Below are 12,067 nucleotides of genomic sequence, written 5' to 3'. Positions count from 1 at the left end.
TGAGGATTAAAAGAAAACACGAAATTGTGTGTACATCCACTACAACCATATATGCATGTATTGATTGGAGGGTTGCATTGAAAATGTACTTAATTCTGATAAATGTGGGAAACTGTGCATGATAATCCATCAGAGTTATCATTTAGGTTTAAGATGATTTGAAACAAGACGAAAGTGGTTTATAATGTGACCGTTTATCTTCTGAAACTCAAATTCACTTAGTTATCCTTTCTATTGCCACCGTATATGGATTCAATTCAGTTTATCCTGAAACATGTACAGTAAAAGGCCCAAAATAAAACAGACCATTTCTAATCCCAAATTAGTCACCCTGTCATTGGCTTGGTTGGTCTCTGCACTGTCTCTTCTGCTAACCAATGTGGAGGATCATTGTGATTCCTTCCCCCGATGAAAAACAGCTTGAAAATCCTCTTAGTAAAAATTCAACATCCTGTCTTTAGACCTCTTCATTGTGGATAGGTACCCATTGGTGCTGCATCCAATGCCGGGCATTCATCTCAGTTTCAGGGTCCATGAAACAATGGTGAACTAAAACATCCCTTTCGCCCTCTAATGTGATCCCAGTGCTGTTTGATCTCAAATCGCTGCTGCTTTCAAGTTTGCACTCTGCAAAAGGAATACAATTTGACTTTGAAGTCATAGGAATTTGCAAGGAAAAACTAGCCCCCTTTAGGGTTGTGCACCTTAAGGTGCTCTAATTCATGATTAGCAACCGGTTCTTGTTTGCTTAAGATGTTCCCATCTCCAGATTGATGGGAGGTTGAATTGTGGGTAATGAGCTTTAAGTGTGTGCGTGTCAGTGACTTTGGCAGGTGAACCCTCTTGAACAGGTTGGGAGGGAGGGTGCTTACTTATAAGGCATTGATCATTTGGACTTTATTTGGGACAGCGTCTCAGTGGGTGATGGTGGCTATTACCTGCGGGGTTGAGCCTCCAGCTGTGTTAAGTTCACTGATAAGCTACTTCAGTGCTGTAATTGGGTGGATGTCTGACTGGTTATTGGAAGGTAAATAGAAAGGAAATTAATGTTAGATTTCATAATTTAAAAGTCCTCAGTATGTAGTAGTCTACCAAGTTCTTTCCTACAAACAGGATTTAGATAATATTTTTAAAGCTACTATGTTTATCCTAGTTGCTTTGCAACGTTTGATGTGTATTTTATAAATTAATACTAAAAGTCAGTGGAGTTTGTGTTCTTTACAGCCGTATTTAGGTGTTTTCTCATTTTAAATAGCTCTCTTGGAAATGGTATTTATCCCCAAACCAGTGTTTCCCATGTAATAGAAAACTACTATTTTCTAGTTCATTATAATTATCTACTTCATTATAATCCCAAGGGATGGATAACAAAACTATTTAATACTATTAGTAAAGAAAACTTAAAAAATTTTTTAATCATATAAATAATATATAAATTCATTTTTTTTAAAGGTTCAAGTCCTTTTTGGTCACCAAACATAGTTATGTATTCTGTGCTTTGTTATAAAAAGGAATTAAATTGGCTTAAAATAAGAGCAACTATAATTAATCATCTAAGTGGGAACACTTTTGCGAGAGAATGGGTTTGCTGTTATGCCACAACAGGCACAAAGGAGCTGTCTCAGGTAAGTTGTCAGGTGAGTCATACTATTAGAGATACTGTAGTAGAATGGCTTTTAAACATTTTTTGAAACTGTAACCCACAGTCAGAAACGCATTAAACATTGTGATCTAATACACTGGTATGTGTGTATATGTATACGTGTGTGTGTGTGTGTGTGTGTGTGTGTGTATAATTGAGAGTTTCACAAAGTCAATATTACATGAAAAATGCTCTGATTTTCTATGCCATTTTTTTACATGTTTATTTTAAAGATAAACATCCAAACAATTTTAGGATGCATTCTTTGAAAAATGTGTTTGAAGAATTTCGTTTTCCACTTGAGTGATTTCCCAATGGTAAAATATTAGTATATATTTTTCCTAATGGGGGAGATACACTATTGCTTGCTTGCTTTCTTATTTTTGAAATAATTAAACCTAGAAAAGAGCTGCATGGAAAGTATAGTTTATACCCTTCACCCAGATCATACCCACATTTGCTTTATCTCTCTGCATTTTTTCCTGAAACATTTGAGAATTGTTTGCAAAGATCCTAGCCCCTTAACTCCTAAAGGCAAGCATATATTTCCTAAGGACAAGGACAAGGACATTCTCTCTCCTCTCTCTCTCTTTATTTTTTGTTTGTTGTTGTTGTTGTTAATCCTCACCTGAGGATATTTTCTCCATTGATTTTACAGAGAGTGGAAGGGAAGGGAAAAGACGGAGAGAGATAGAGAAACATCTACATGAGAGAAACACATGTGATTGGTTGCCTCCCGCATGCACCCTGACCAGTGCCCAGGATCAAGTCCACAACCAAGGTAAGTGTCCTTAACTGGAATCGAACCCCGATGACCATTCAGTCCAAGAGCCAACGCTCTATCCACTGAGGCAAACCAGCTAGGGCAAGGACAGTCTCTTAATACATTCCCTTATACAACCACGGTTCCCCTATCAAGTTAAAACATTTAACGGTTGTGGGCTCGATCCCCAGTAGGGAGCATCGTGCAGGAGGCAGCTGATTGATGATTCTCTCTCATTGATGTTTCTCTCTATCCCTCTCCCTTCCTCTCTGTAAAAATCAATAAAATATATTTTTTTAAAAAAACATTTAACATACATAAGCCATACTAGAATCTCACCAAGTATCCCCACAGTGTCCTTTACAGAAATGTTTCCCTTGACCCAGGATCTAATCCAGAATCACATATCACATCTCTTTGGTCTCCTTTAATATAGAATAATCCCTCATCTCTTTTTTAAATCTTTCATAATACTGACATTTTAAAAAAAAATAGACATTGTTTTGTAAGCTGCCCATCAATTTGGGTTTGTTTCCTTAGCATTAGATTTAAGTTGTGTATTTTGGGCCAGAATATTATGTTTATGGTGTTATATCCTCATTGTACCATGTCAGGAAACACATTATGTCACTTTATTTTCATATTGTTGAAGTTAAATTCTTTATTTTAAAAAAATGTATTCGTTTGAGAGAGACAGAGAGAGAGAAACATTGCTTTGTTGTTCCACTTATTTATGTATTCATCGATTGATTCTTGTATGTGCCCTGACCGGGGGTCAAACCTGAAACCTTGGCATATGGGGACAATGCTCTAACCAACTGAGCTACTCCTCCAGGGCCAAACACTTTCTGATGGGGAAAACTTTTGTATTCTTGTAAGTTGTCCATTATTCTAATTATTCTTATGCTGACAAACATCAGAATTTGTTCTACATTCTCAATTGTTTTGTAAGCAGTAGAAAATGGTGAAATGGAATGAGTATTTTTAAAAAATATATGTTTTCATTGATTTTTAGAGAGAGAGAGAGAGAGAGTGAGAGAGAGAGAGAGAGAGAGAGAGAAACATCGATCGGCTGCCTCCTGATGCCCCCTACTGGGGACTGAACCTGCAATCTGGACATGTACCCTGACTGGGAATGGAACCGTGACCTCCTGGTTCATAGGTCAATGCTCAACCACTGAGCCACACCAGCCAGGCTTTAATTAGATTGTTTTATGTTGAGTTATATGAGTTCTTTGTATATTTTGAACATTAACCCCATTTGGATATATCATTTGCAAATATTTTCTTTCAACAGTAGGTTGCCATTTTGTCCTGTTCGTGGTGTCCTTCTCTGTGCAAAAGATTTTTGGTTTGATGACATCCCATCTGTTTATTTTTGCTTTTGCTGCCTTTGCCTGAGAAGGTATAGCCAAAAAAAATTGCTGAGACCAATGTCAGAAAGTTTACTGCCTCTGTTTTCTTCTGGGAGTTTTGTGACTTCAGGTCTTACATTTAAGTCTTTAATTCCTTTTTAGGTTATTTTGTACATGGTGTCAGCAGGTGGTGCCGTTTCAGTTTTTGCATGTATCTGTCCAGTTTTCTTTAGCACCATTTATTGAAGAGATTGCCTTTTCCCCGTTGTATAGTCTTACCTCCTTTGTCCTAGGTTAGTTGTCTGTGTAAGCCTGGTGAACCATCCTGATTTGTAAAACAACACATGTGACAGGCCAAATGGGCCTGTAGGCCACAGCTGGCCTGCAGGCTACCTGTGTGCATCCCTGGTCTCCGAAGCTCAGGGGCCACACACTGTCAAGTGGCTAATTCCCTGCTGTGAATCCAGCCGCTCGACGGTGGCTGTGAGGGTTGCACAGGTAACGTGTACAAAGCACTTAGGGCCTGAGGACTGATCAGCGCTCAGTGAACGTGAGCTATTCTGTCCCCTTTGCCAGACGACTGAGGGCCAAAGGGACTGGCCAAAGCAGTTTCCTAACTCCGGTGACTCCGGCATGTTGTCCCCAGACCGCAGCACCTGGCTGCCTGTTAGAAATGCAGACGCTCAGGCCCCACCTCGGCCCCACTGAACAGAATCTCTGCTGAAGGCGTCCAGCGTGGTGCATTCTAACAAGATTTCCCCAGGCGCTTCCCATGCCTGTGAAAGTTAGGGAAGGTCTCAAATCCAGCTCGCTTTTCTGTGTCTCTCTCTCTCTCTTTAAAAAATTTTACGTATGTAACGGTGTTGTTTTCTAATTAACTTGAGAGAGAAAGAGAAACATTGATTTGTTGTTCCATTTATTTATTCAGTCATTGGTTGACTCTTGTATGTGCCCTGACTGGAGAGCGAACCTTGGTGTATCAGGACAACTGAGCTACCCAGCCAGGGCTCTCCCCTTCACTCTTAGCAGAACTGCTTTCATGAGCATGCTTATCCTTTCTTCTAGGTTTCGTAAAAATGTAAGAAAAGCCTTCACATAATTACCTGCCATATATCGTTCTGTCAACTCACTTGGCCGAAGTCATCTTCAGTCTCCAGCCCCTTGTGCAGAGGGTCACACTGCCTGAGTCAGTAGAATCTGACTTATTGGAGTTGCACTTTGGATGAAATACTGTGCCCCCCCCCCCCCCGCCCCGCCCCGCCCCTCGCTTGCCAAATCATTATAGGTGTGCAGAAAATAAGCCTCTGAAAACTCCAGGCTTCATTTTTGTGCTGGCTTATCTGCCCCCCCAAAAAGGAGGAGAAAGGCTAGAATTGGACTAATAGTACAACCCACAGATGGTATCAGTGTCGCATTCCTGTTCCATTCCGTCTCCTAGCAATGCATCAGGCTTGGACAAGGAAGCCGCATTCACGGCATTGTTTGTGACTGAGACCTGGAGCGGGTTGCGCTCAGATGAAACCGGCGCTGTGCCGATAGGATGTTGGCGCTCTGTTCCCAGGCTTTCCGCCCTGCCCGCCCGTGTGCTAGCCTTACATCTACAGTCAGTCGTAAGTTGCCTATCAGGTTTTCTCTAACGTTCCCAGAGGCCCTCAGCTGCTGTCTCCGGCATGTGCCCCAGGTGACTCAGGCAGAACTCTGTATGCTTAGTGACTCAGAAACTAAATCATTAACTTGGTAAATTCCTGAGGAGCACGGGTGAAGGAAGCTCGAAGGAGAGGGCGTTAGAATGTGAGCTCCAATAATGTCAGTGACCACAAACACGTGAAACAGCGATCCCGAGCCCTGTGGCTTCTCAGGCGGACCCGTGACTGACCTTGGAATCCCCTGGCATCAGAAAGAATCTCCCATCGCTCACTCTCATGGCAATGATCTACACACGGTAACTTACAAAGAATATAGATTTCATTTCTTTGAATCTCTGTCTGGTAAAGCAGAAAAACATGGGAAGGATTCTTGGCTTAAAAACACACATATACACAACTTTTAACTAGTTGATTTTAAATTGGGAATATGCATCTACACATACGTACACACACACACACACACACACACACACACACATCCACATCTGGTCTGCCTGAATGTGAAATTAAACTGGTGCACACATACACAAAACGCCAGACAATACTTGAAAAACGATTGCGAGCGAATCTCACCCCCAAAATGGCCATGGTAATAATTTTTTAGTCGCCCCGTGGGAGGCAACAGTAACACCTTTGCAACAAAACCTTTGCAATTCAGTTGTGACCCATGAGGGCTTCTCTAGTGAGCTGCCCCGCCCCCACCCCCTGGGCGCCTTGGCTGGTGTTCACAGGGCCCGTGCCCAGTGGGCCTGGCATGCGCCTCCAACAGCCGAGTGCAGGGGGCCAAGGGAGCGCGAGGAAATAAACGGTAAAGGGAGGAGCGCCAGGAGAGGAGGCAGGGTGGCTGGGAAGGTGGCCAAATGGCTCAAGGCTGAATGGGCGACATCAGCTCCCGACAGCTCCTCAAATGCCCTCCCGTCCTTTCCCACTCGCTGCATGGAGACCAGGGGGCCACAACAGCCCTTTGCCCGGGCGTCACCGAGAATCACCAACATCCGTTCCTAAAACAGCGAGTTAAGCAGAGCAGAGCGCTTGTGACGTTGAGGGATGACACATCTGATGCCGAAGGTGAGATCGCCATGCCATCCGTTCATCGGGGTGTGAAGTTCAAGTTCAGCTTACCAAGTCGGTCCCTTATTTTCATCATGGTTAGCGTTTCCACTTCAGAAGGGTTTGTGTTTGAATGTTTGTGGCTGTCCTAGGGGGAAGGAACGATGACAAGACTGTAATGCTTCTGATGGGGGTATGTTCTTTCTTTCCTCTTTTAGCTATGGGGAGACAAATAATGGTTAAGGATGGATAAAATATTTAGCAGTGGCCATGCATAATTTATTCCTGAGCCGCTGCCCATTTCCAGCCCAACGGTTTGCTCGCAATTAGAGCTTCTCAGACATCGAACCCCCGTCTCCTGGCAAACGGACGCTGTGCTTATTTTTACTCTTTCCTCCCTAAGGCTCACGGTCTCTACATTTCCCCGTCAAAGTCCTCCTTCCTGGATGTTGTTTTCATCAGCGGGCAACAAAAGCAGAAAGTGTAAGCAGCTTTCCCATATACAGATTCACGTCTGGGCTCAGGGATTACTCTGAGCTTCAGAGCCATGCTCGGAAAGGAGACAAATATTTGTATGTAGAAATGTTGCTGATGAAAAGTAGACTGCGTATGTGTCCAGTGAAGTAATATGTGATTTCAGAAGACATTTTAGGGGGGGAAGTATACACAAGAAAAAGGCCACCACCTCCAAAAATCACTGTGCAGAGATAACCACTCGTGTTTTTGGTCCCTGTGCATATCACGCTTTATTCCCTAATGCGTATTTGGACAAAGGCAGGGCCACAGCCTCCATGTAAACTATTCTGAAGTTTGCGTTCTTCAGAGGAGAATATATCGTGAATGTCTTTGCTCTGCGTTTCTCACGGCTTCGTCCCATCACTGTACAGACGAACCAGCGTTTTCTGTCACCCATCCCCTACCGTTAGCTGCTTCCATTTTTTTTTTCATGACTACAAACAGATGCTGTGGTGGACAGTTTTTAAACACATCCTTCTGTACTTTGCAACCAACCTGAGTGTCCATCAGTGGAGGAATGCATAAGCAAACTGTGGCACACCCATAAAATGGAATATTATTGGGTTGCCAAAAGGAATGAAACACTGACATACGCCACAACGTGGATGAACCTTGAAGACGGAGTGAAAGAGCTCCGACACAAACGTTACATAGTGTAGGGAAGAGAAAACTCTATAAGAACAGAAAGTATTAGTGGCTGGGAGTGGAGGGGGATGGGAGTAATGGCTAAGGAGTGGGGGGGGGTCTCTTTTTCGGGTGATAAAAATGTTGTAAAGTTGATTGTAGTGCTGGGTGTACAAATCTGTGAACATACGTTGATGGTTTGAGGATTGCATCATTCTCTAAATATAGTTTACCGTTGAGTTGTGCACTTTACATAGGTGACTTATATGGTGTATGAGTCAGATCGTAATGCTCTGTACAGGTTGACCTTTTACCCAAAGCAGAAACCCTGTCTGTCCTCCCCCCATGCCAACCCTCTACCCAAAGCAGAAAATCATCTATACCATCTGCATGTGCCAGGAACCGTCTGGGAGGTGGCAGTCCCACTCTGCTTGAATTGTCCCATCCGTGGGGACTCGCTACTTGGAGAGCCTGTCTGGTCACGAGTCTGGGTACGGTTACCGGGTCCTTGGCTCAGGGCCTCTTTTCCCCCATCAACTCAGCAGAAATTCATTGGTGGGGTGACACCTGGCATGAGGTGTATCTCACATAGTTCAGGCTTTCTCCAAGCAAAACAGCTCCCGCTCTGTCACAGTCATCAGATGACATGACTTTATTGTCCGTTTGTCTCACATTTATTGAATGCCTACTTGGTGACAAATACCTGGCCTGGCAGTTTAATCGATTTTATTATTTATATGGCCATCTAATCTACCCTCCCTTGAAAACATTCACCTTTGTCAATATTCCACTTATAATGTAATACGTATTTTTTGAGCACTCACTTTCTGCCAGTGTTTAGGGCGCTTTACATAGATTCTCTCGTTGAATCTTTTCAGCAAACATAATGAAGTTGTATTATGCCACTTTACTGACGAGGAAATTCAGGCCAGAGAAGTTAAGTAACTTCGCCAAGGTCACACAGCTGTGGTACGTCATAGGTGAGGAGCCACGTTTCAAGCTCAGACGGTTTGACTCGAGTCCCTGTATTAGCCCCTGGGCATTGCTCCCTCCCAGAGCTACCCTCTGTACCCAGCAAGGGGCACCCAGGGCCCGGAGGACATTTCACTTTCACTTCTTTGTACAGAATTTTGTATTTTTTAGTTAAAGCATCTTCACTCTCACTTAATTTTTAGCAGGTGTGTTATCTCATTGCCTTAAGTTGGACTCAAAGCCAATTTAAAAATTCTCTGTCGTGTGAATTGCTGAAGACAGGATTTCTCACATGCTCACTAAGAAAATGCTTTTTTCCCCCGCTTTGGCTAAGTTTCATTGTGTTTGCTTTTGGTCACTGTTAGAACCGGAGGCCCCTCTCAGCTTTTTGTTCGCTGCTGCTATGACTGCAGGTTTCACTGAGGGCAGTATCTCCTTTGTGGAGTGCCTACTGTATACATAACACCGAGCCATGTACTCCGAGGACAGGAAAAGGCCTTCGAGGCCCAGTGAAACAGAGGTACAGTTTCCTGAAGCAAGAAAGCAAATCTATTCACATGTCCCTGATCATCTGAAGGACACTGCTTTCACTAAGGCACTTACCTACCTTCTAGCATCTTCGGACAGATTCCAATCCATCTCAGTGGGAGATAACAGAACGAGCCCGGGCGTTCTTTTTCTCTCCCATCAATTCAGCAGAGATTCATTGCCGGGCAAAACCTGAGCTGAATGGCATGAGGTTTGTGTCAGGCCTGTATTCAGTTCATGTGGGGTGAATTGACACACAATTTGCTGAGAGACACTAAGTTTGCTGACAGGATGCTGCCCGCCCTACAGGTGTTAACATTGTAAAACACAGAGTTTTCACTTAGACACAAGTCTGTCCCAATGGTTTTGCGTTAGGGGTGGTGGACGGTAGTGCTCAGGGGCACTGTGAGCACTCCTGAGCATCTATAGGCAGCACTCAGCTCAGACCTCGTAACCTAAGCCCTGCCCCCCAGACCTCCTTGTGTTGGGCAGTATTTTCCATCCCGTATCTGTTTATTTTTGTTTGTTTTATTGTTGTTGTTTTTTGTTTTTGTTCATCCTCACCCGAGGTCATTTCAATTGATTTTTGATAGAAAGAGTGGAAGGGAGGAGGAGAGACAGAAAGAAACGTCCATGTGAGAGAGACACACCCATTGGTTGCCTCCTACACGTGCCCCGATGGGGTCTGGGATTGAGCCTGAGAAATGTGCCCTTGACCAGAATCGAACCTGGGGCCTTTCAGTCCATTGGCCGATGCTCTATCCATTTATCCATTGAGCCAAATTGGCTAGGGCTGTTTATTTTTTTAACATGTTTATTTTATTGATTTTTTTTTTTGAGGGAGAGAGAGAGAGAGGAAGCGAGAGGCGTAGAGAAACAGAAACATCACTGATTGGCTGCCTGCTGGGAATCAAGCCTGAAACCCCGGGCATGTGCCCTGACCGGGAATCAAACCAATGATCTCTTGGTTCATGGGTCGATGCTCAACCACGGACCGGGCCATCCAGCATCTGTTTAGCGGGGCCCACATTTCAGTAGCTGGGAGGGGCAAGCACTCCTCTCTCCTCTTACTTCTCAAGACCAAAGCTAGACATTGACACGGATGGAACAGTTTGAACCTTGACCCTTGGCCTCCTGCATGCAAAGCTGCAGGCCCTTTCTGTAGCTCTGTTGCGGAAGGGGGAGGAGCAGAGAAAAACTGATCAAATTACTGGGGAGAATTGCAAGCTTTCCTTTACAGGGAACGAACAGCAAGGGGTGCTGTTGCTGCTTCCTGGACTTGGTGACTGTTTCAGAATCGTGATAGAAACATGCGTTAAAACCTGGTTCCCCACCATGCTTCTGTGAAGATGGGCTGTGTTCTGAATGTCACTACGGGGGAAACAGAGAGGCTAAGCCGGAGAGCCGCTTCACATTTGAGAGACACGTGTGCTTTGAGGATTTGGTGCAGAGCAGCCTCCTGGACTCCACTATCAGTCTCCCCAAAACATGCACCAGACACTTCCTTTGTCCTCCGGGGACTTTCTGTCTGGTCATGAAATGACAACTTAGCAGAAGGGGGGCCGGGGGGGCGGGATCAGAAGGCAAGCTTAAAGGGCATATCTGTTTGGAGGTCAGAAAAAGGCTGTTGAAAAGAGACCTTGAAGGCCAGTGGAGGGCAGGGAGGGCGGTCAGCTCCGGGCAGCAGGGGCATCCAGACGGGAAAAGATGGATGTAGATGTGAAGCCGGGCAGACCTGGGCATGTTCAGGGGACCACAGAGTCAGAGCCTCAGATGTCTTCAGGGACCAGCAGGCCAGTGGGAGACGGGCCGGGTGGGGAAGACGGGGGCAAACTGGGCAGCTCCTTACCTGGCCGTGTTACCAGGCCAGAGGCAGGCCCACTACTTCCTGATCCCTCCTTCCTTTTCGAGAGAAGCCACAGGTCTGAATGTCCGTGTGCACCACAGACTGAGTGGCTTATAAACAGCAGGCATTTACTGTTGATAGTCCTGGAGGCTGGCAAGTCTAAGACCGTGGCACTGGCAGGCTCAGTGTCTGGTGAGAACCCGCTTCCTGGTCGCAGACAGACACCTTGTCACTGTCCTCACGTAGCAGAAGGCGGGGGGAGTGATCTTGGGGCCTCTTATATAAGGGCCTTAATCTCATTCATAAGGGCTCCACCCTCATGGCCTGATCACCTCCCAAGGCCCCCAACTCCTAATCTCATCACTTTGGGGAGGGGTGCAGTTCAATATATTAATCCGGGGGCCTGCACACCTTCAGTCCATAGCAGCAGGCAGCGTGGCAGGGCCAGGATTTGGAGAGACTAGCAGAAGCCCAGGGCACTTAATGCAAGGAGACCCTCAGTCCCGGGTGCCAACCCTGAGAGGGAGGCTCCTCACGCTCCCCATTTGCAAGTTAGGGTTCAAAGAGAAAAGCAGTGAGAGACATATTGGCAAGATAGGGCTAGGTCTTTGAACTTCACTGGGTGGGCACTGGGGAGCCACTGAAGATTTATGAAGACCATCATGTGGAGGGCAGTGAAAATGTGGGCTGGTGAGGGCTTTCATAATAGGCCAGGCTGGAGCTGGGGAGGCGGCCCCAGGAACCATTGGTTATCTTGTACGGAGGTTCTAGAGTCAGATTGTCCAAGTTCAAATCCTGACTTTTCCAGTTACTAGGTATGATCCTGGGCAAGCAATTAACCTCTCCATGTCTCAGTTTCTTTATCTGTAAAATGGGCATCATAGTAAGGCCTGCCTACCTCAGAACGTGGTGGAATTTCAATGAGGTCATCTATGTGAAAAGCTGAGAACAGTGCCTGGCACACAGTAGGCACTCGGAACACATTAGCAGTGAGAACTGATGTAGAGGCCAAAGGGCCAGCAGATCCCCAGCACCCACGAGGTAAGCAAGCACGGGAACAGTGCAGGTTAGAAGCCCCTGTGGGAGCTTTTAAACCTCCCCAAACCAAAGCCCTGCCCAGACCAA

Source organism: Myotis yumanensis, unplaced genomic scaffold (assembly GCF_028538775.1).
Source record: "Myotis yumanensis isolate MYYU_CA2020_CCGP unplaced genomic scaffold, mMyoYum1.0.hap1 SCAF_7, whole genome shotgun sequence".
Taxonomy (NCBI): Eukaryota; Metazoa; Chordata; class Mammalia; order Chiroptera; family Vespertilionidae; genus Myotis; species Myotis yumanensis.
Note: the sequence above shows the minus strand (reverse complement) of the source record.